At 36.2% G+C, this 24,460-nt stretch overlaps 1 protein-coding gene across 3 annotated transcripts in view; it reads left to right on the plus strand.

The window, feature by feature from the left end:
* Nucleotides 1–734: 734 nt before the first annotated feature.
* OTUD7A (OTU deubiquitinase 7A) overlaps nt 735–24,460 on the plus strand; it is a 99,932-nt gene continuing 76,206 nt past the window's right edge. For all 3 annotated transcript variants that reach the window (XM_026856369.1, XM_026856371.1, XM_026856370.1), the window contains exons 1-3: nt 735–745; nt 7,676–7,748; nt 8,352–8,457. The gene's annotated coding sequence lies outside the window, so the exon portion shown is untranslated. The remainder of the gene's footprint in view (nt 746–7,675; nt 7,749–8,351; nt 8,458–24,460) is intronic.

Below are 24,460 nucleotides of genomic sequence, written 5' to 3' on the forward strand. Positions count from 1 at the left end.
GTTTGGACTCTGAGGGCAAGGATTGCCGTGTGTGATAAGGGACATTTGAGAATTTCTGCATGTAAAGAATATAAAAGGTAACTGAGCTGACTGAATGTTAAAGCAGCTGTAGTGAGCAGTAATAGAACCGAGTGGGTTGTAGCTGAGTGACAGCTCATCATATAATCATCATGTTTTCCACTTAGAGCCTCTCTGAAAAATAAGAAAGGTGGTTTAATTATTTTTTGTCTTCCTCTAACAAGAATTTCGAGTAATTATTTTTTTGGAAAACCTTCATTAACATCTGAGCTATAGATACATATTTTGAGTGATAGAAGAGTTATTGTCTATAGTTCAAAATATATTCTCTCTCCCCCACATCATTAAATGATACAGAGAATTTCCCCTAGTCATTTTTCTTTTTCCTTAATCATCTCTAGTACAGAGGTCAGATTTGCTCTGCTGACATTTCACGATGCAGAAGTAATCACTTAGCAAAGCACAGACTTTTGCGTATTTCAGTGTCTTTGACGTTCTCCATTCTTTTTCCCTCCCACCCCTCACCCTTGAGAAGCTGCCGGTGAGAAGCACAGATGGGCGGCAAACCAAGTAGCTCTCTGAATGCAGGCTGTTGAAATTACCATGGCTCAGCCATACAGTGTTGATGAGGCAGGCCATAGTCTGCCTTTCTTCTCTCTCAATCCTCAGTTCTAAGAAGCTGATTGAGGAGAAACAATGCTTCCATGATTATATAAAGCGGTAGCAGGTTCCCAGGTTTTACAGGAAGCTCTCACTAACTTCAAAGTCAGTCTTTTTTTTTCCACATTATTGGGAGAGTGGCAACTGGAAAATGGCTTTATGTGGTGAAGTAGGATTTAAAGGAAAATGTCTCGTGAGATGAAGCTAAAATCAATAGGAGACTGTGCTTTATGCTGTGAGTCTTTAGGCATCAGTACATACTGTGTGCTTTAGTTTTGCTTTATATTTTTCTCATCCAGTAGTGACCAGAAGGGTCCTATCACACCTGATCAGTTGCTTTGAAATATGGTATAGTACTGCTCCTCATTAGTGGGCTTTGGAGCTTGCCAGGTTTTGTAGCTAGAGGTGTACTTTATACTTAATATAGTATGATTATTTTAGAAGTGAGATTGCATTTGTTATTTGTAAAGGTGAAGCTGTCCCTATGAAGTTGACAAAGTGTTCTAAAGAATTCTTGAAGGGTAGAACTATGGCTGTGTTTTTCCTGCAAAGTCAGCAAACTGAGTGGTTGGTGTAGAGTGCAAGACAGTAACTTAAATTGCTTCCATTTTATATTCTATTAGAAGAGGATAGCTCAGTTTGCAGTTGCAGTGCACTCCATTTATTTGCTAAAGTTTGTACAGCTCTCTAGCAACAGGTTTTCCTAATGTAGTCCACCACTGAGATGTCTGTATGCTTCTAAATCACTTTGCTGATAGTTTTCAGAGAAAGTTCATAATGTAGCTCTCTTCAGTTACTGTTGCAGATTTTTTGCATGCATATAAAGTTTAGAAATAGCTTTATCAGAAACTTACTGCAGATCAGTGAGTTAGAAATAATCAGAAATCAAGATTATACATTTCAAATAAAAGTAATTCATCTTCTACCACCTAGGAATAAATGAAGGACATACTTTTAGATTAGTAAAACGTGTAACTTTTTGGAGTTACACATGGAGTATGATGGAAGAGAGTTGTAATTAGAAACTTTAATTAGTGACTTTGATTACTGAAGATAGTGATTGGGCACTAGTTCAAGATCTGTCTTCTTGTACCAAAGTCTGAGAGGCTGATGGGAAATGGTAATGAACAAGCAAGGTGCATGTTTTTTATATATAGATATATATCTATATAGATATATATCTATACGTGTATGTATGCGCATACACACATATAGAGAAAAGTATTTTATGTGTATTTTAAATTGAAACATATTCTAATAAGAAAGTTTTAAAACCACAGAAATTGAGAATCCATGGGAAAAGTTGGTTACTGTTGGCATTGTTTAAAGATGAGACATATTGATTGATCTTCCCTGAGACTTTTGTTTGTTTGCTTAGTAACAGAGTTCGCACTATTTAAATGGTGTTTGTAGGTGAAGATCATGGAAAACTTTCTATAACCTCACTGAAGTTAGGATTTCTTCTTGTGTGTCCAAAAGATCTCAGAAATACATTGTCATGTTGGTGACTAGGTGTTTGCTTTCATGTGAACAGTCTAATGATGTCAGTAAAACTAATCATGCAAGTAAATTTGTATGGGGTTAAGGTCTTTAAATTCAGGACAAAATAAAACATTATTTTAAAAGTAACCTTTTCCTCTGTTACACCAAATTATAATGATTTTGAAACCCACATCAACACGCTGACTTCATATTATTCACAGAGAAAACTGTACTTTAATATTTTACGTTAGTACTGATGGTGATGTGAGAGAAAAAGCCTTAGAACTGGAATTTAATTTTTGGGATTTAGGGTACAGTGCAACTTTTGAGAGTTTGTAAGAAAAAAGTGAATTCACATTCTAACAAAAAGCCAGGACCTTACTAAATACTCTTTACAAGATTTGTATTTTATTTACTTGATAACTTTTCTGGGTTTTGTTTCAATTGCTTGACACTAAAAGGAGGAAAAAGAAGCATTTTTCAGAAAGTCACTTGGAAGTCCTATAACTTGTCTACATAGGGAAAAACAATTAAAATTTGAATTGCGTGTCTCAGGGTTTTTTTTGTGTGGAAATGTGACAGAATGAGCTTTTATTGAGCTAACAGGTGAAATCAGAGAGTCTTGTATTTAAGAATCAAAACCAAACCCATGTTTTTCATAAAGTTAAAGCGAAGTGGCATGAGTTTATCAAGCTAGACACTTTAAGTGTAACCCTCTTTTCCAAGGTATTTTCCCAGTATTGGAGTTCCTCTGGCTTCTACTTCTTAAGATGTTTTAATGCAAGTATATAGATAGTTATGTAGTCAAGATCTACTCTTCTGGAGTTCAATTCCTATCCACACCATTTCTAACTTGATAAAAAAACCCTTAGACTTCATTTAATTGAGAATTTCAATAGCTAGGGAAAAAAAGAGCTACTTATTTAATGACTTTTTAAAAAATGAATATGTAGGTGTTCACAGTATTGGGAACATAAAACCAAGTTTTATGATGTATTTTTCAGCCCTGTTTACAGAGACTTGATGAGAGTTGCTGGCTGCATTTCTGACAGCATGAAAGAGTCAAATTAATTGAATGATGTGTATCTACAGTCTAATAGTTTAGTCTTCCTTACTCTTGGCACAATGTTCCTTGGCTACTGAAGAAAAGGAAGATGTTCCAATCCACTTTTCTTGCCCCAGTCTTCTAGGACGGTAAGATTGGTGCTATTTCCACAGATTTTTTACTTGTGAGATTGCAAAGAAACGTGCAGAGATGTATTTGGAAATTTCTTTGAAACACAAGCTGTGTACAACGTGCTCCTAAAGCCCTCAGACCTAATCTTGAACCCAGCTTACTTTTATATTATTAAAGATGAAGACTGGTTTTCCAGCTGTCACCATGTCAGAAGGTGCCAGCAGGCCAGCAGCAATGTGGAGCAGACTTCAGTTCTGCCCTCAGTACAGTTGCAGTGGGCCAACCTGTAACTATAGCTCAGTTGCAGCTCCCTGAAGCTGTGGATCTACAAAAGAGGAGAGCTCATGTGAAAGGTCACTGGCCATGAAGAAAGATTCTTTAGCCCACTTGCTTCATGTTGCCTACTTTGTACTGGCTATGCTGTTTTTGCAGACCCTTCTGTGAGCTGATTCAATCCAGCACAAAATTCTTCCAGACAAAAAATGTAGCAGGGTTTTTTTTGTTGGTTGAATGAGTTGAAGTGGCCACAAGACCACTTAAAGTATCGGAGCAAATGAAAAGGAGGAAATGGCACCAAACCAGTGCAGCAGAGAAAGGAGTCCGCCTGTTAAAGCTACTAGATTTTAGTATCATCTTTGAGTCAGTACAGACTGGTTTTGCTGGGAAAGTAGTATAAAACAGATGTGTGGAGATCGGGGATAACATCCATTGTTTGTTCAATTCAGATTTTAGCTATCTTATTCCAGAATATGAATGTAGATAATTGATAAACTTGAGAGTTTAGATTTGGTAGCTTTCTAGCATGGGCCTGGAAAAGTGACTTTGCATTATGTGATAAAAAAGTATGTGTTGTATATAAGTTCTTAAATTAAAAAGACAATTTTCCATTGTAAAAAGGTATCATTAGCTTTTGACCAGTCAAACAATTACTGTGTTTTCTGTGACTTCATGCTGTTACTACAGATGCTAAAACTCAGCAGCAATAAACATAACGACGTTTTTCATGTCTTAAATTAGAGCTTTGGACAAAAAGACTGCTGCCCCAAAGTGACCATGTGATACTGAGAGCTAAAGGGGATGTACAGAAAACTTTCCAACATCTTGGTGATATTGTTTCTGTCAGTGTTCAAATACAGTAGCTTTTGCAAAAACTACTTAAATACCTAATCGTGACAAAACCTGACGTCTGCCATAAACCTCAGACATGGACACTTCCAGTATACCTGTACTGTTCCATCACGGCCTTTCATGATGGAACTGATCAGAATAGAATTGTTCACAAAGGTCTTTGTTTGCATTTTGAAGTTGGAAATCTTCAGTATGTATGTTTCTTTTCTGGGTTAATGCAAAAACACATGGAACAATCATCTGTGTGACTGGGAGTGTCTGTTTTATTTTCAGAGACAGAATTGTCAAACTGAGCTTAAACAGTAATATAATCAATACATTGGTATCTGTATCACATGATCGGATATGAGAACATACAGTACTTACTACAGTGTAATCATGTCAAGGTATTACTACACCAAAACCTTCATGAATCATTGGTGAGAGGTTGTCACATTTTGGTTATGCCATAAACAATACACAGATTGAATTTTGAAAGCATTAATTACCTGTGTAGGAGCTTACTGGAAATGTTTGATGTTCTCTCCATAAAAACTTTCTTGTGATTGTTTCAGTTTGAATCTAGTGTCATTTGTTTTTCTTTTATGTATGAATCATTTTGACAGATTCTTCAAATAACTGAATATAGAATTGAATACTGAGGTCAAATTAGTTGTTTATATTGGCAATTACACTTTCCTTTAAATCTGTAGTTCACAGTTGTAGACAACTACAGCTTTTGCTGTGGCCTCTGTATTGAAAGATGAGTTTTGTGTCTCCTTGTCCATTGCTTGTGCTGTTGCGTGAATTACGTCCAATTAAGATGAGACGAATATACTTCCTCTCATTCTGCTGACCTCTGTTTTATTAACCAATGGATGCATTCAGGTGTCCAAGGATGGGTTTAGCGGGAGGCAAAGTAACCAGGAGAGACTCTCTGCAGTCTCTTACGTGTTCCTTTTTTTACTTTACATTTTTGTTATCTAAAGAGAGTTTTGTTCTGACTATTTTTGAATTTCTGCAATTAAAACAAGCTGTTTTTAATGGCACTATGGAAAAACAAATGGGCACTTTGGTGGACAGTGATACTCTGAGTAGTTCTTCCATGTCTGCTGTTTCTAGAAGCGTTAATTGAGTTTTGTGTGTCAAGCAGTTCAGCAGGATGTGAGGGCATCAGAACAGCACAACAGGCTTGGGCTCTCTTTTTGTTTCCACCAACAGCATTACTGACGCACCACTTGATCTCAATGATTTGTGTGTGTGACTGTAATGTGTGTTGTGAATGAAATGTTGCTGGTAGAAAGCAACCAGACAAACTCAAAGATCTTGAGCACTGTTTTTCGGCTACGAGAATTTTAGTGTAATTATGTATTCTTATGCGTACAATCTGCACATGACAATATAAACACTACAGTGACATTGAAGTGAAGTTTGAGCCGTTTTAATCTAGAAGTCTGAAATAAAGACCTCGGGAAGAGATTGACCAGATGCTTTTTTCACTCTTAAAAACTCTTTAATTTGGCATTTTTGATTGTTTCTTGTAATGCTGGGAATCGAAGGTGTGATATCTTTAGTCAATGTCAGTTTTGCCTATGGACTTCAGTAGACATTTTAAAAAATGTGCATTTGTGTTCCCAACTGCATGGAGTTGCATGTTCATTTTCCACACCTTAAATATGCTATTTTTGTGACCACCACCACTTCCAAATACTCTGTGTACAACTATGGAGGATATTTAATTCTTTTGGGTCAGATTACCATAGCTGTTTTCCCATTTCAGTGGCATTTCTGAGAAAAGTGAACTTAATGCTTTAGGTGAACTGACATGAGTCGGTCTAAACCTAAACAGGTGAAACACAACTGAACCTGAGAAACAGATAGCAACTTATGGCTTTAAAAATGAACAGTGAAGGTGTGGTATATTGAAGTAAATTTGTTGACAACATATACCAGGAAAAATATAGTTGAAAGAGTGGAAAAGGAAAATGGAAAAGTGAGTTTGTTAGTCTTTCTTTTTGTAAAACAAATATATTTAACAAATATGTGGATTTACTTACATAAATATAAATTTACTTACAAGTAAATATAAATCTATATATAAACCTGTTAAGAAAAAGCAAACTATGTAGAGAAGAAAGTGTAATATGCTCTAACTAGGAGGAACAAAAATTCAAAGAATTCAGAGAAAACAAGTACAAGAATGCTAACCATAAAAACTTTAAAAGGTATAATGTTTTAAGACCTTGATTAATGGTACTTAGACTAATAGAGAAGCAAATTTCAGTCAGGGTCAGAAAGAATGATATTTGGGCAGAGTATCACTAAACAGGCTTTAAAAGAAGAGTATGTGCTGGTCATTTTTGCTCTCCTAACAGGTGAACCTGATAAGTTACAGCATGCTCACATATCCAGTCAGCAAGCAAAAAATTATCATATAGCTCTTTAAACCACTTGGTCTATGTTTCATGGTTAATTTAATTAATATTAAGGATTCTTTTAGACCAATCTGCAGTGCTTTGTTGTTGTTGGATTTGTTTGTTTTAAATGATACTCCTTTTTTTTTTTTTTTTTAACAAAATCTGTAAATCTCAATATGCAGGTGAATGTTTCATGAGTAGGAAGGAACTAAATATACTGGATCAGCTGGAATAATTTACTCAGTTCTTTCATTGACATGGAATGTACAGTCAAACTGGTGGAAAACCAACCCATTGAACTGGATTTTGAGGTATACTGCCTTTGTTTCTCTGAACCAAACAGTAGGGTGGCTGCATTCCTGAAAAGCTGTCATCGATGCACATACCTCTGCAACGGCAAAGCAATCTCAATCTTAGTGTACCATTTGGGTTTATCGAGTTACTTTTTAGAATCTTTGTCTAGGTTAATGTGTGTCAGTGGTCAGACAGTGTTTTTCCTCAGAAAGCTTCCTTTCTGTTTCTCTGTTTAGTAATGAATGTTTATTTTGCTTAACCTAAATTGGTTTGGGCTCAGACTGAAGTTCTGGATGGAAAAACTATTGTGATCTCAACAGTGAGATATTGAAGTGCTTATAGCAATTTGGGGAATGGTTAAAGCTGGAAGAAAATATTTCTCCATAATAATGGTGGAGATTAAGTTTCCAGGGTCAGGCTGTGTAGTGGGAACAATAAATAGATGCAGAACACTATTTTACAGTGACACTTTTGGAGTAAAACAGTAAAACATGTTCTGGTCTTCTCTCCATTCTCACAGGCACATGATACTGCAGAGCTTCAAGATCAGAAGTAAAATCAGCTGGACAGTTGCCTTCTGCCTTCCTAAATAGGTAAACATATTTCAAACATAAAGAGGGGTCTACCTACTTCATTCCTGTAAATAGCTGTGAACATCCCCTCCACTCCCCAAATTAGCTTCTGTCATTTAGTTGTTTTGAAATGCTGAGCATAAGGGCCTTGCAAAGAAAACAAGAATTTGTTTTCTGGTTGACAACAATTAAGTGTGGCCAACCAAAGAAACCAACTAAAATTATTAACAAGCTAACAGCATGCCTATTGCCTGTGGCAACATAGAGCTGATGGATGATGCAATGCTACTCATTAAATGAGTCTTTTATCGATGCTTCCTAAAGCTTGGATGTGAAGTTCCTAAATCCATCGGTGTCATTGCTGTGTTAAACTGCTGCAGCAGTTGATCTGTCACCACGGAAGCTCTGCTTTGGGCTTGGTTCCTTGCTTTTCTATTTCTTAACAGTTCATTCTGTAATAACACGGTGCAACCCATTGTGAGACTTAAATGGAAGATCCCCATAGTAATAACCTTGATAGGGACGGTGAACTGAACAATACATTTGCTAAATAAGTGGTGCTGAGCTGATGATCCACTGCTGTAAATTGCCATTTATTTGCTGACTTTTCTGTCCTTTTTCTAGGGAGAAGGTGGGTTTACTGCTGTGCATGCCTGCCTCATTTGCTTCACCAAAATGAGATAGGGCATGCAGGAGAGAAGGGAAATTTTTGCAAGTAGAACCTACCATGGTGAGTTAGATTTTGTCTCTGCTTCTGCTTCAGAATTTCTCAGTGATGCTAAATACATTGCTTAAGCCGGTTTTCACACAAATATTTTTCCTTCCCTGGAAGCGTGTTACATGTAACACTTCCTTGGCAGCACTGCTGGATTGGAAAATTCTTCCCTATCCCTTCCCAGTGATTTTTCCCTCCTCTGCCACATTAGGTCCATAGAGCTGCTTGAAGGGACCTTCAGTAAATTAAAGCAGCAACCTAAATGGAGCTAAAAAGAATTACCTTTTTGTAATGTGTATGAGAATATTATGAGAAACTGGTCTGTATTCTTGATTTGACACCAGTGTCTGTCTTGAGCATAATAAAAATGAAGTACATGGGAACTAGATTTTGAATTTTGAGTTGCTAAATACGTTCTAAAATTGTAATAAAGTGCAGGGACTCAATACTTTTTAAACTAATCTGTCTGCCTTGACTCTATTTTTAAAATAATACAGTAATTGCACACCTTACAGGCACAATTTTAACCAAGCTCATTAATGTTTTCTGAGACATGTATATACTGAACACATGAGTGCTGAACCTTCAAGAGATTCAAAAGGTTACAGTAAGTCAAATTCCTGGAGCCACACTTGCATGGTTGTGTTCAGCTGAGTATTTGAAGAAACTGCTGATTAAGTGATCCCTGTTGATTTTACATGTTTAAAAGCAGGGATCTGGAATGAAAATAGCAGCTTGAGGATAAAATTAAAGACTGTTTTAACTGCTTATGCACAGGAGAACTGAATGAGTATTCTGGGTTCTTGCGTTTACTAAATTTGACCTATGGGGGTTATGGCCAGGATATTCTTCCAGCACCTGTGGCCTCGAGGCCTTGCAGGCCATGCAGTGTTCAAATTTTTAAATCTGTCTGCTTTTTTTTGCTAGAATGTGTTATAATATCCTTATATGGATATAGAAGACTTCTGTGCATATTTGTGACTTTGGAAGCTCTCTTTTTTGTGTGTGTGTGATCTGTTGTTATATTTGACATGCATGAACTGTTCTATAACATCTTTATAAAGAGCAGCAGTAATGCTGTTGTGAGTCGTGTTGTCGTCATCCCCATCCCCATCCTCCCCCCCCGATGTTGGAGGCTGGGTCTTGGTTGTTTAACTGCTATGAATGCTAATAATTTTTTGATCATAAAATGAAAGTTCAATGCTTAAGGATGTCAGGGTAACAAAATACCTAGTAGAGATTAATTTTCCATTACTGCAAATGTCCTGTTGTTCACTGTGATTATGAAAGAATCCTAACAGAACTTCTAACAGTCCATAGCACTGCAGCATGGAAAATGTAGCTGCCTTGGTTTATCCATTTAATTGATTTAGTTTGTTTCTAATTTTGAAGCTTATCCTTGGGTTTGAAATTCACTGTAAACAACTTTCTCAACAGCTGTGGGGACTAATGAAGTCAGTGGTTTGCTATAGGTGCATTGCCTTTGTCCCCACTCCTCATGACAGTAATTCTCTCTCATGGCTTCCCTTCTTTGGTGCCTTCATTTCTTCAGTTTCTCCTAGATTTCCATTTGTATGTTATCCCAGTTCTCATACATGTCTTCTCAGTGCCCTCTGCCTGGGCGAGATTTCCTCACATACTGCACACAGAAATAGGCCTGAGCACTTGTGCATCTACACATATGACAGTTTTCAGTTAATTCAGAATTAATATAAACAAAGCAAATATGATATATTTTTTTTTACTATTGTTGTAAAGTCTATGAATGATTCCTAAAACTGTAAGGGAAATTATTCTTAACCTTTATCAGTGTGAAATTTGATAACTTTATAGTGACCAACTTCCATGAAACATATCAACTTTCTCTATAGTAGTCTGTAGCACTTTAAGATGGTTCAGTATTTATGACTTACTAATTGTATCAGATCTGTTGCAGAACCAAACCTATCCAGTATTTGTGAACTCTATCAATTTCACAAAAGGTATTAATCTGACAATGATTTGACTATATTTTTAACCATGTATTCCTTGAGCTGAAGCAAACAAAAAAGACTTACTTAATATTAAGTGGTCTACACCATGCTTCCTGCTCTAGTGTAAGCCCCTAAATCAGATGCAAGTTTTAAATAGATGAGGTGGTTTAGAACCAGTTAGAATTGGGCATGGAGTGTAAGAAAGACGAACAATTTTTAAACATATCTAAACGGTTTTATTCATAAACGGATTAGTTGTGATGAGGTTGTAGAAAACTGCTTGGAATTTTGTGGGAAAGTGATGCTGTTCTGAAAACAAGGAAACATGTTGAGCAGAAGAGGGGGAGTGCCAAATACATGAAGAGTTTGATTTTTGTTAAAATCTACAGCATGGTAGGATGCAAGTGTTTTGAGGCCACTCAGAGGAATAGTGCTTGTTACCGAATGCTTGATGACCAGCTAGTCATAAGGCCACTCTGTAGAGCCTCCTTGAAATGTTGCTTGGATTTGTGATGGTCTGACTGTGATCAAGGTGTGGCTGGGTGTTAGTGAATGACTTTAATAAGTGCTGTGCAGACTTTTACATAAATACTTTGTGTTGTCAGGTACAGATTGTTAATAGGAGGTGCGAGTATGAGGAGAGGAGGTTTTTAGCTCACTCCAGTGTCAGGAATAGGATTTAAAAGATCAGACAGAATTTAAAGCTCTTCATGCTGTACCTTACTGAGAGTTTTAAATAACTATTCTACATCAGTCAGTGTTGAAACTTCGGCTATATAGATGTCAGAGAATTCAGTGGTGTTTGTCATGGTTAAATTCATAGCATCTGTTTTCCAGCTTGCTTTACAGAAGGGCCTTTTCATTGTTGCATAATGAAGAGATATGAACTTAGCTACTTGCAGTGATACGAAAAAAAATCTTTCTATTGGATTATTTCTATGTTTAGTTTTTTATTATTCAGGATTACATGAGCATGTATCATGAGATAAGTTGACCATGAGGGATGGATGAATGGGGGAGGGAGAGCTCAAAAATACCAAGACAGCGCTTCTGGCAAAACTTGGGGAACATAATGGCAGTTCATGGTCTTTCAAGTAGAACAGAATCAGAAAAGAAAAAAAAGTGAAATTCAAACAGCAGAAACCTTTAATCTAGTTAACTCTAATTTTCTATTGCCTCAAAATAATTATTTTTAATACTTTTTATATTTCCTAATCTGTTCTAAATATAAGAAATGTGTATAGCAAAGATGGTGAGTAGTCATCATTGATCATAGATTTTAGGCCAGACTATTTGGTAGCAAATTTTACTGACTTGCAGGTGCCAATTTTAGCTGCTTTTGAAATAGTGTATTTTTCTACTAAACTTTTCTGTTTAAATTGGAGATTGTGCTTTTGAAGTCTGAGCCATAACCTTGTTCTGCTACTGGTGTTACAGTCTTCAGTGGAGTGATTGTCAGTAGAGTTCTGATCTTTCATAAACATCATACTGACAAACCTTAAAATAGATTTTGCAAATCAGGTGATTGGAAAAATATCATTAACTTGCTGGTAGTGTGAAAATTGGAAAAAATCAACAAAAAAAAAGCACAAAACATGGATTTTTACTTGTGTTTGTTTTTTTTAAAAGAAAAAAGTTCCAGACATTAAAAATAAAGCCTGCAGAGTTCTTAGCTAATGTATTTGTTAAGTTATGCTATTGCAATTTCGGGGGAAACTCTTATAGAACTCAGTCAACCATGACTAAAGTTATTAAATACAACATTGGACTACTTCTTGATTTGCCTATATTTTCGTCATTTTAGCCATCATCAAACTTCATGGAGGAATAGTACAAATTTGAATCAACACTTTGATTGGATTCAATATTTTTGAACAAAGGATGTAAATTCCTCAGTATTTCATTATTTTTAAATATATTTATAATATCTGAATGATTAAATTAGTTCAGCAATGTGTCTGCAGTAAAAGAAAAAAGTAATTAAATAACAAACTATACTACTGCAGGTATGCTTCTCTTTCATGGAACATAGTGCTGGAAAGGCCTGTATTTTCTTTTAGTCTCTGTAAGTCCTTTTGTAATTCATTTGAAATGAGAGAAATACTGGTTTGTTCAAATTCATTGCAAAGCAATGATAAATACATTTGTGTTTAAAAAAAAAAAAAAAAAGATTGGGGGGCTCTGTTTTGATGGCAAAAGAGCAGTGTCACAGAAGAACATTGTCTTATATGGAGTTTTACAATGAAAGCAATATAGGTGCTAACAAGAAAATGTGCGTATTTTAAAAACCCCCAAAAGTACGGGTGAGCTAGTCTGTTTATCCAAGAACAACAGCCAGTGATCTCAACTGTGAAATGTCTCTCAAAGAGATGAAAAGGGTATCCTTGACCAATACTGCTTTCCTTTTGCTGTCCGAAGTGTAACAGCTGGATGAACTGGTTGTGTGTTTTGCTGTTAGCGTTATGCTCTCTTGTGCTTTGGTATATATGGTCTTGTTTTTCTGCCACGCTGTTTTATGAAGTCAATAGACATTCAGGAAGAGCTGGATTTCTACATCTGACAATTGGACAGTTGTAAAGTTTGTTGAACATACTGTATTGATCTGGGGACTTGAAGTTATTTTTGCTAGTTCCTCTGCTTTTTTTTCCTTGTTGAGTTGAAATTATTCAAATATTATCTGGTACAGTTTAAAGATAATGTTCTTCAATAATTTCAGGGGATGGAGTAAGAACATAAATACAGACCTGGGTAATAGTTCCATACTGAAGAGTGTTCTTTCTGTCTAAACAGATTCTGAGTAGTAAGATTTTCATACAGTCTAGAAAAAGTGAGATGACAGAAGTGTTTACTTACCAGCAAACCTTCATACCAATTACATGAAAGCAGACTGGGTTGTGTGTGGATGAAGCTGAGCAAAGAAGCAAAGTCAGAATTCACAAATCTTTATTTCCTAATTTCAAGCCTGAATTGTGTCCAGATCCTATGGGGTGTTTTTTGTCTCTGACTACCAAAGGTCTCTTCCTGAATGCAGATTCTTTGTCTCTCCCTTTCAGAGGTGGAACTTGATGTATTAAACTATCTTAAGGCTACTGAGCTACTACTGCTCATTAGTTCTCTCTATAGCTGGTGCACAGGTGTTTGGTTTTTGTTTTTGTTTTTTCAGAACTCCACCTTCCTCTGTGGGAACAGTTTGTTATTTAAGCTGTTTAGGATTAAGAATGACACTAGTATAACCTTTGGAATTCTTGCTGAGTATTTTGTAAGTATCCAGTTAGATAATGAAGAAAAAGGTGATCCAAGTGTTACATGTAGAACGTTTCCTCTGGAACCATTGTCACTTCAGAAGTCCTTTGTGAGTCTGGACACTGCACTCAGCATCCACAAGTCCCTGCCTTTGTACTCTGGTGTCAGACTAATTTCATTTGTCCTTGCCAGATCACTAGCACTGAACAGATTGCATTGCTCTGTTCTGCTGGGGCAAAGTCAATCCACGTTAATGGCTTCTTTAATCTTTTAAAAGTGATTATTTTATTTGGGGCAGTGACTCTAGCCAATTCCAGTCTTTTGCTAGTGATAGTGGTCAACTAGAGATAAGCAGTGCCTGCATAAGACAAGGTAGACTCTAATCTTTCCACATTTTGTGCTAATTTAACTAAAAAACCCCCCAAACCCCTAACTTAGTTCTCAGGTGTCATACACCGTTGATTTCAGTTAATACTAACAGTTAATAGCACTTTATATGCTATTAGCTGTTATGTATTTGATCTAAACCAAATCTGTCTGATGTGTCTCATCCATGCATCTGAAATATCTAATTCTACAGTATATTTCTGTTAGATTTTGCTTTTTAAGGACTAGAAGAGTAGGAAATCAGAGTAGACCAGGGAGCCTGGAGATCTGAAGAAAAAGGAGGAAGTTAAATGATCTAATATTCCACCTTACATTGCCAATCTAAAAATCTTCAAATGGCAAAATTAGCTTCTAAGCATTTAGTCGTTTGTTGCAAAAATAGATCATTCTTGCATATTCCTTTTACCAACATTACAGAACTTATTTGTCAGGGTGTCTTCTGATGGATGACTTGGAAAAGAAAACCCTGGTTTAGATGACTAAAGCTTAAAGCCACAGATGATGTTGTGTAGCTGTCTTGAAGCTGTAGCTTGTACTGTGTAAGCCCTTCAGTTCCTACTAAGCTCAACATCTACTTTGACAAGAGGGTTTTCTGGGTTGTAAACAACCCAAAATATCTCTCACTCTCCCTCCCAATGCCTGCTCTGGGCTCATCTGCAAAGAAATCTAAGTTCTAGTTTGTTTTACACATCTGCATCAGATGTCTGCTGTCTCCTACAGGGCTGGTGATGGTGTCACCTAAAGCATAATAAACTACTGCTTACAAGTTTTTAGGAAACTGCCTTCTTTGAGATGTAACCAATGTCCCAGAACCTTCTAATAATGAGGAAATGGTTATCAGTAGAAACAAATCTCGCTTCTAATTTTCTGATGCAGCTAATATAACTTGTAGTCAGAGTGATAAGACAGAAAAGTTATTACATTTTATTTCAGTGTTATCTAGACTATTGCTGTGGTAGTATTTTTAGACAAGTGTGTTGGCTTATTATAGAGCAGTGGCATTTGATTTTGCAAATAATTGAGACTCATTACCTGTCACTACAGGCAGCTTACTCTTGAATTCATCGTTTGGCAGTTACTGTTAATTTTAGGCTAATTTAAGACTATATGCTATTTGATTGTAGTCTATCTGAAATTCAATATTGAATTTGTCTTAGGAGTCCTCATTAAGGTACAATTAATAAAGACTAACTGCTGTATTAGGCTACTTGGGCTGCTCTGACTAATGTGGGTGGAAGTAGAAGTGTGTTTTAATTACAAGCAATACTCCACCATTCTGAGATTTCATAGAATCATTTCAGTGGGAAAAGACCTTTAAGATCATCAGGTCCAACCGTAAACCTAACACTGCCAAGTCCACCACTAAACCATGTCCCTAAGTCCCACATCCACATGTCTTTTAAACTCCTCCAGGGATGGTGCCTCAACCACTTCCCTGAGCAGCCTGTTCCAGTGCCTGACAACCCTTTTAATTGCTAGTTGGTTATTTTAATCTGTCTGAGACAATTTTGTTCCATAATAACAACAATATTGTTATTGTATGAGGTACATATTGTCAGTGAGTGCAAACATATAGCTTTGCTTTTTCAAATGCAGAAAACATAAAGAATGTATTTCATATAATATAATTCATGCTCTTTACCTCTGATTACCTGTCTTCACAGGTTTCATTACTTATTTTATTAGTGTGGACTGGGCTAATTTACTTAGTCCTCATGAAACCAGAATGCTTTTGCTTATTACCAGGTGTAAAATACTTCTAAGCCCTATTCCATAGTGAGAAATGAGATTCATCCTCTTTTATACAAACTGTGTAAGTCATGTTTTTCACTGCTCAATGAAGCCGTGTCTCTAGGGCAGTAGCTTCACACAGCTTTTCAGGCCAGTGTATCCAAACAAAAATTCATGTCTTGGTCAATTTTGTCCAAGGCATGTTCTCATGGAATTCCAGGAATTTTTTGTCTTGAAGATTCCGTTTTCACAGTAAAGCTGTGTTTTTCCAAGGCAGGTAGCTCTAGACCTGGATAAAAAGAATTAAAGGTATAATTAAAAAAAATATGTGTTCTCACTGGACAGTCCAATCATCAGGATGTATTTTTAAGGAAAAAATACTGACTGCCTCAGTTTAGAGCAAGAGTCTGTCACTCTAAAGAAATTTATCTTAATCTAAGAAGGCCTAACATGAAAACATACTAGTATAGACTAGTAGAAGGATGCAGTTTAAACATTTCATGCAGTAGAAAGACTTCTATACTACTTTAAAACTCCTTTCGTAGTTATTTAGCATGAAGTCCACGAGTAGTGTCTACAGACTAAGGTAGTAGACAGTGACTACATGATAAAAATATGATCTTTGTTTCTCTCTCAGTATTATTATTTTAGATAAGGTGATTAGAAATGCCAAGTTTCTAATGTATTAAACCTTTAAAATCAGGACAATTCAAAATAAATGTCATCTGTTCTAGATGCTGTGCGGGCTCTGTCATAAATTTTTAGCATTGCAGAACCAAACTATAGCCCAACCTAAGTTTATGTATAGTTTTGAATTATTTCTTTTGCAAAGACAAAAAGAATTTCAGTAAAATTAGACAATACCTGATCTCTCAGTTTTATTAATGTGTATAAGGGCAGAGCATATGGATGGAGAAGTTTGTATAGCTAAGAGAAGAGTGAACCAGTTGATATATCGAAGGGGAGACAGGGAGTGACTCCTTTCCAAGTAAATAATCTCCTCTCACATTTCTTCTTGATGTACCTCCATATATTTCAAGTGAAAATCTGACGCTGTTTGTTTCACATGGATGTTAAAAATATTTGGAAACTTTATTCAGAGAGAATAAAATCCTTTTGAGTAACTAAAGTAAGTTTCAGTGTAAATTAGACCAATAAGGTTCTAAAAACATCTATTCAGGGAGCAGTTAATTTCTTACAGAGGACTAGAGAATCTTTAACACTCTTATAAGCTGAAATGTCGTTTGGTAAATAGGTTTCAAGACTGAAAAAAAGTCAAACACACACTGTGGTTAAGTTCCAGACACTTATTTCCTGGCCATATTTTGCTAAATTTGGAACTGAGTCAACATCCTTTGCAAAACGTGTACTGCATGTAATCTTCCATATATTGTTTCATTGGAGGCTATGAGATTTTGCTGTTTCATTTGTGTTCTGAAGTTATTTATTGTTGCTGTGTCATAAAAATGAGTTGTGCACTGGTGGTGTAATAAACTAACAGGTGTTTTATTTGTCTTATTACAGGCAGGGATTAAAAGCATATCTTATTAAAATATCTTGGTTGAAAAGTTGCATAAGTAATTGGATAAATTTTTATGGTGAGATATTTTATTTTGTGAGTGAAAGACTGTTCCCTTTATGCAGAAATTAAGAAAGATCTGCACTCTTTTCAGAGTTGTTAACAGATTTCAGTACATACAAAGAAATCACTTAAATTTTTTTCATTGATTCTGAAAGCATCTGCTGAATTGCTCAATACTGTAATTTGTTAAATACACCTCTGATCCATGTGATGATTGAAGTATCACTGAGGGGAGATGCCACCCAAGAGGAAGCCAGTTGTCCTTCTCTGTATCTCTTAGCTGGTGAAGCTATACTAGTCACTACCCCTGGTTATCAAGAACAGCTTTGGTAGTAAAAAATGACAGGAGCTTAAAAATACTAAGGGATGCTTGTGTGTTCTTGAATGCCATCTGACTTATCTACAGTACTCGTGAAATGGGGATCTCTCTCAGTTGCTGAGGTTGGAACTGCTCATGAGAGCAGTTGGTACAGATACTCAAATGCTACATATTTAAATATTACGTATTGGCACAGGTATTTAAATACTACACTGGCATTTCTTTAATGTCTGAATTAATCCAACATGTTGAAAAATTGACTGCAATTTTCTAGCAATATATATATATAAAACAGGGTATTTATACGATGTGACTTTAATCGTCTTTCTGGAATTAAGAACCTAGACTCCCAAAAGAATTAACAGAGACTCCAAATCGCCACTAGAGCACTTCAGTAGAGCCTGTCTGCATCTGTTAACTCTCCAGGGACAAGTTCATGTCTCCATTTGCAGATTGACTTGTTTAGCTACAGACTAGGGGTTCTGAAAGCCTTGCGCTGTTTTTTTTCCATCTCTTGGTAAGAAGAAAGGCTGATTAAATGGGTAAACCTTCAACTCTGCCATTAGGATCTACAAATCAGAGTTATACTGGGCTGGAAATGGAAGTTTTGAAATCAGACATCACTGGATAATGCCATGCTAGCAAACTCACTGGCATGCAGTCTTGAACTGATATCAAGTGTCATGAAAAGGGGAATGCATTTTTAGCCTGTTTTTCTAACCATCTCTCTAATGAGACTTATGCACATCATCCATGTATCATTCTTCCCTGTTCCTCTGAAATCATTGTACAATTTGAAAGCCAGTTAGAATTGTCAAAGTTAATAGAATCCTTACAAAATGTATGAAAGTCTGTGGCTGGTGGAGAAGGAACACTGAAACGAGAACAGTACTGTTTTCTACACTGACAGCAGTTGTCTGGTCAGTCTAGTGCATACATGGTTCTGGTCAAACTCGGGGATGTGCTGGTGGCTGCAGAAGTTTACGGTATTAAAGGACAGATATACAAAGAAAACAAGGCTTCCTTTCTGCTGCTCACAGAACAATTTCCTGCAAAGCTGATAGGATTTTCCAGTTTTCTACATGTGGAATTGATTTATTGATTCTGTTAATTCAGAGATGTTAACTGTGCCTCAAAGCATGCTGGTATTTGTGTGTTGTTATAAGCTAAAGGTAGATAGATGGGTCCAGACAAAACTGAAGACATCAGCACCTGCAACTGAAAAATGTTGGAGCTGTTTGTAAATCCTGAAGGTTACAGGAATGTGTGCTGCTTATCATGCTTATTCTTTTTAGGGCAATATCTTGGAGTGCTCTTACAATGAACTCTATTTCTAGCTTTCACCATCAAAATGCTGTTTTTCTTAAGACCTAGTGTCCTTGTGCAAGAATACTGGATATTTTTCTTCACTGAAGCAGTGCAGCAAATTTCAATTTATGTATATAAATAAAGTATAGAGTAAATAGTATATATTGTGCTGTTTGATATTAGTCAGCATAGTCATGTCCAGGAGGAAGTTGCCAAGCCTAGAAGTGAGAGCAAAAGTACTATAAAAACTAAGCCCTAAATTTCATCTTTATGCCTCTACATGCAGTGAGCAAGGTAGCTCAGACTGCTTTAAACTGCTTGAAATATAGATGTGGGAAAAGAAAAATGAATGCACTTCCTTGCTGCTCTTCCTACCCCCATTAGCACTCTTCAAAGCAATACATACTCTGCATTTTTCCTGCGTTCAGCCAAGGCAAGGTGAGTCTATTGACCTATCTGCAATCCTTTCATTACAAACATTACTTCATTACTTTTCCACATTAGGAAGGCAAAGCAATATAATTCTAGCAGTTCAGGTCCCTTCCTCAGTCAGGTTTCTCCAGTAAGAAACTTAATACACTTCACCCATGATAATCCTTAACTTTTTGTCTCCGTATGGAAACAAAGGCCCTTGCTGAAGTCTTTGCTTCTACAGATGCCTGTGTCTTCATCTCAGTAGTGTTTAATCGCTGGATTAGTTTGTGGAAAGTAGAGAGAACACTGTGAGGAAATCTGTCACTTAGTAAATACTTGTAGAGGTTTGGAGAAGGACTGATAGGACTGGAAGACTTCCAGGGTTAGCTTTCAGTGGTGATACTGGCTGAGGTGACATTTATAAAGTGTCTGACTTTCAAGAAGTAAAGTATTATGGGAAAGTTTACTGCTTATCTGTAAGTAGCAATAGAAATTATAATATAAATTCTCTGAATGTCTTTCTGTTTGAGGACATGCTACTCAGAGCTTTTAATTCTATCATTTGAATTACAGAGAAAACACAGAGCCAGATTTTCAACCTCCTGCTAGAGGTTGTTTACATAATTTTGGGCCTTTTGGCTATGGCTTTACTTTAGGAGACTGACAGTCTAATTTAATCAAGCAGATGTGGATTTGTATATGTGGACTAGATATTCAGTCACGTAAGCTGTGTAAAAAATCACAGGTCAGATTCAGGACTGTTTGAAGTTGCCTGAGAAGTTCTTCGCAGCTAAATCTCTGTTGGATGAAATCTATTTGTGAAAGTGGTGTTTTTCTTCCTTTTAGTTAAAGCTTCCAGTCTTTTAGAGATCTTTGTCATAGAAAACATTAATTTTATACATAAGAAAATAGTAGCTGTTGTGTAGTTTCTGAGTTGTAAATATTATGTTGCACGTAACCAGATCCATTTCTCTATTAATTAAAACACAGTTACTGGGGGCACAAGCTTAGTTCAGATCCAGTTTAAATATTTGACTAGTTGATGGTAGTAACCTTCTTTTCCTGACACCATTACTTTGATGCTAATGCTTGAAAAAACCAAATTATTATCAACCAGATAAAGTTCAGCTTGTAGCTTTTTACATTTTAAAGTATTACAAATTCCCCATAGATGGGTTTGCTTTTCCATGTCTACTGTCTGCAGCTCCAAGAAAAAAGCTTATTCTCTCTGACATGAAATGAAGAAAACTGCTGGTTAACTGCTTCAGCAGACTGAAAAGCAAGAGATTTTTATAAGACATTTGTAAATAAGAGAAAAGCTGACTTAGATGAGCAAATATTGCATATATTCACTGTCCAGCAAACCAACTGATTTAGTGGAAGGTGACTGACATAAACAATAAAAAATCTTAATTTTTCAAATAGGTTTTTTCAGAACTAAACAGAGAAATGAGAGTAACCCTGTTTCTCTGCTCCTTTCACTGTGGTTGTTCACTCCATAAGCCACCATTATGATCAGCTCATTTAGTTGCTTTTTTGCAGGTGATGAAAGAATATGGTTTCAAGCAAAATCTTTTCTTGTTATTTTTCCTTTCATGTGGTCTGTAGTCTTGCCCATCTGTTGAGCACCTTCCTACTAAATATTTCTGATCTGTTGTTGTGGGACCAGCTTCCTGCATCAAATAATAGATTATTTTTCTTTCCCTCCCCTCAATAGATTTTTCTTTTTCTCCCGTCCCATCAGCCATTTGTATTTCATATAACACCTAACTGAAATTATAGATCATCACTGATTCCTGTTCCACCACCACATCTTTTTATTTTGAACCAACAATACAGGGTTCTATCTTTCCTCCTTGCTTTTCTGGCTAATAAACGGACCTACTAAGTCAGGCAGAGCAATTTTCTGCCATACTGCTTTGAAAAATTTATAATAAACTGATAGTGTGTATTGTCCAAAGTGATGAGACATTGTTTCTAAAAAATCAGCAACAGCTCCCAATCAGTTTTGCTATGCATTTAGCTTAAGATTAGCAACAAAGCAGAGGAGTTTGATCAATGTGTCTTTAAAATATAGGCAAAAAATTTTATGTGTGAAAGAGAATGCCATTTTGGATGGCTTTAAGGATTTTTGGTTTATGAATCTGTCTTACTTTCCAGGGCTCTTCTGTTATAAAAAGCAGAGAATTGACAGGTATTTCTGAAATCTATGTGTCTGAGATGTTTAAAAAATATATGAATAATTGCTCCTGCAGTAGATTGAACTGAAAGATATTTATGTGCTGAAGCTTGCAGTAAGCTTTACAAACCATGTTCTAATTCCTTAGAGTGGTGTTGTCATTACATTTGTTGACTAAGGCTCAAGGAGAATACAAATTATTTTCTATTTTCCCCTCTCTTTCCTGTCTAGTAGTCTGTGATGAGCAGTTTGTTTCAGAAGAGATTGTTCTTCATTTAGTTCACAAGCATTATATTCATATGTGAATTTGGTATGTAAATTAAAAAAAACAGGCACTGTTACTATTTTCTTTAGCTGTTGTCTGTAGACATTAATATTCAGTGTGGTGCGGGTTTTATTTCCCTCACCCCCAGGCTTATTTTGCAATCAATAGCAATTTCCATTTTTTTTCTGGATTTCTAAATTTTCCGTTTTGCACATTGATATTAACTCTGACTGTGTCCTGCTTTTCATAGTATGTAATAATAATGAGAACAGCAATTGGAAATAATGCTCTGCTTCTTAGAGGTTTTGAATAACCATTAATCCTGTTGAAGTTTGTCAGAACTGTTCAAAAGCTCTCAAAAATCAGGCTGTGCTATTTTAATGTCAAACTTAGAAGATCTGTTACTTGCTAATGCTTTTTTTGTTTTTTGTGTAAATTCTTCTTCATATTTCCTTATAACATTTTCCTTGATTCTTCAGCTTCCAGTTCTCCTCATTGGGCCTAAGTATTTCCTGTTACTTTTTTTTTTTTTAAATATTGTCTGAATTACAGGAAAAATTATAAATGCAGAGAGATTATCAATTTTTACACCTGTAGAGGTAGCTATAGCTTATTTGTGGTGAGAGAAAACTTACTAAATGTTACCAAATTACTTTGACTAAATGAAAGAGTGATTTTCTTGTTGCTTAGGACATCTTATATTTTCTTTAAGTTTTGATGAATTTATACTAGATGATTTCACACTAGATGCTAGGTATTTTGCTTGAAAATTAAGTGAAATGTATAGTTTGCTAATATGTATAAGCATAAGTCTGAAGAGGAGTTACAACACAAAAAAGAAACAGATTCCAGGAAAACTGCAGAGGACTAAGTAATCCAGTACTACTGGTGCCTTTATTTTTAAAAAAGTTCTACATGTTTTATGTTGTCATTTCACACACACACACACACACACACACACACACAAATCTTTAATAAGCCAGGAAAAAGGCACAAATGACCAAGCTCGCTGTTTTGTTGTTTTACTGGAGAAAATTGTTTTCACCTCTTCATGTTGTCCCCTCAGGATATCTCTAATTGGAGTATGAGACGTCTCTGACAAGTTTTGAAAAATGTATTTAGCATATGTCTTGTCTTCTCTAATAATTTCTATACTGATAATTTCACAGCAGCATATCAATTAAGATGTGTTCCTCATATGAACTGGACTAATACTACTGGCATCCTTAGAAGCTACCAAACAAAACTCAGAAAATTTTCAGTTAATTTTAGAACAGATTATACTCAAATCAGTGATGTGGAAGTAAACCCAGGTGTACTGGCTGTGACATGGCCTAGCAATAGGGGACTCTGTTCCCTCCTTCTGTCAAGACTGGTTCAATAGCACTTTTATGTGAAAAAGTGCTCAGAATCAGACAGTCCGGACCTTTGCCTCTGCTAGAGGTTTGCTGTCAGAGATAGATTGCAAATCCACCTTCTGTGTGTACTGATTTGTAAGTCAATCCTGGTTTGATTTTTGTCAATTACAGCATTCCTCTAAATTAATTTATGCCATCAGGCACACTTTTTATCTAGTGCAACTGTAACTGCATGTGATTGTTGGTCACAGAAATTCCCCCCTTCTCTTTAAGAAACGTTTTATATATAAATAGAAGCTTTTCATGCAGGCCAAACATGAAGTGTTCAGCCTGTTGCACTGTGTTCCTTTGACATTGCTCTTCAGTTGGTGCAGATACCTGTTATTTCTTTCCCTAGGACTCAAAAGAGAGATCTTTTCAACTGCAGCAGGATGTCTCTCAGCAATTTCATCGTAACTTAATTAAGAGTTAGTACTTCTGCTTAGATAATTAAACAAAACTTGCCACATTTTTTGCTTTCCACCACAGAAAGTGATCTGTTGAGCTGGCATTGAAAATAAGGTTCTTACACCTTCCTATCCTTCCCTACCCTGGCGGAAATTTTTAGAAATAACCCATAATTGAAAACAACATGGTGTTTTTCCCTAACTCTGATACTAACTTGCAGATTTTTAACATTAGCAAAGTTTCCAACAACTGAATGTGATTTATAATAGTTGTTATTTAATCCTGCTGTAGTGACTGTAGGGAATGAGTACTTAAAGCAGGTTAGTATCCATTATAACCCATTATAGTCATATTGCAATTCTTTCTTAGTATAAAATGTGATGTATGACCTTCACAGAATCACAGAATCAACTAAGTAGGAAAAGACCTTGAAGATCATCCAGTCCAACCATTAAACTCACACTGACAGTTCCCAACTATACCAGATCCCTCAGTGCTATGTCAACACGACTCTTAAACCCCTCCAGGGATGGGGACTCCACCACCTCCCTGGGCAGCCCATTCCAACACCCAATAACCCCTTCTGGAAAGAAATACTTCCTGACATCTAGTCTAAACCTTCCCTGGCGCAACTTGAGGCCATTCCCTCTTGTCCTAACTGCATGGCTTCCCTACAGTTTGATACTTTGAGACAAGGAAAAGTTTAAGATTCATGTTCTGGTCAGCTACATGTCAAGCTGTGACTGCCCAGTTTCCAGCATGACTGTTGAGTTGTTTAATGGCCTTTAATCCTGCATCTGTGATATTTTGTT

Source organism: Athene cunicularia (genome assembly GCF_003259725.1).
Source record: "Athene cunicularia isolate RWA chromosome 10 unlocalized genomic scaffold, athCun1 chr10_part1, whole genome shotgun sequence".
NCBI lineage: Eukaryota > Metazoa > Chordata > Aves > Strigiformes > Strigidae > Athene > Athene cunicularia.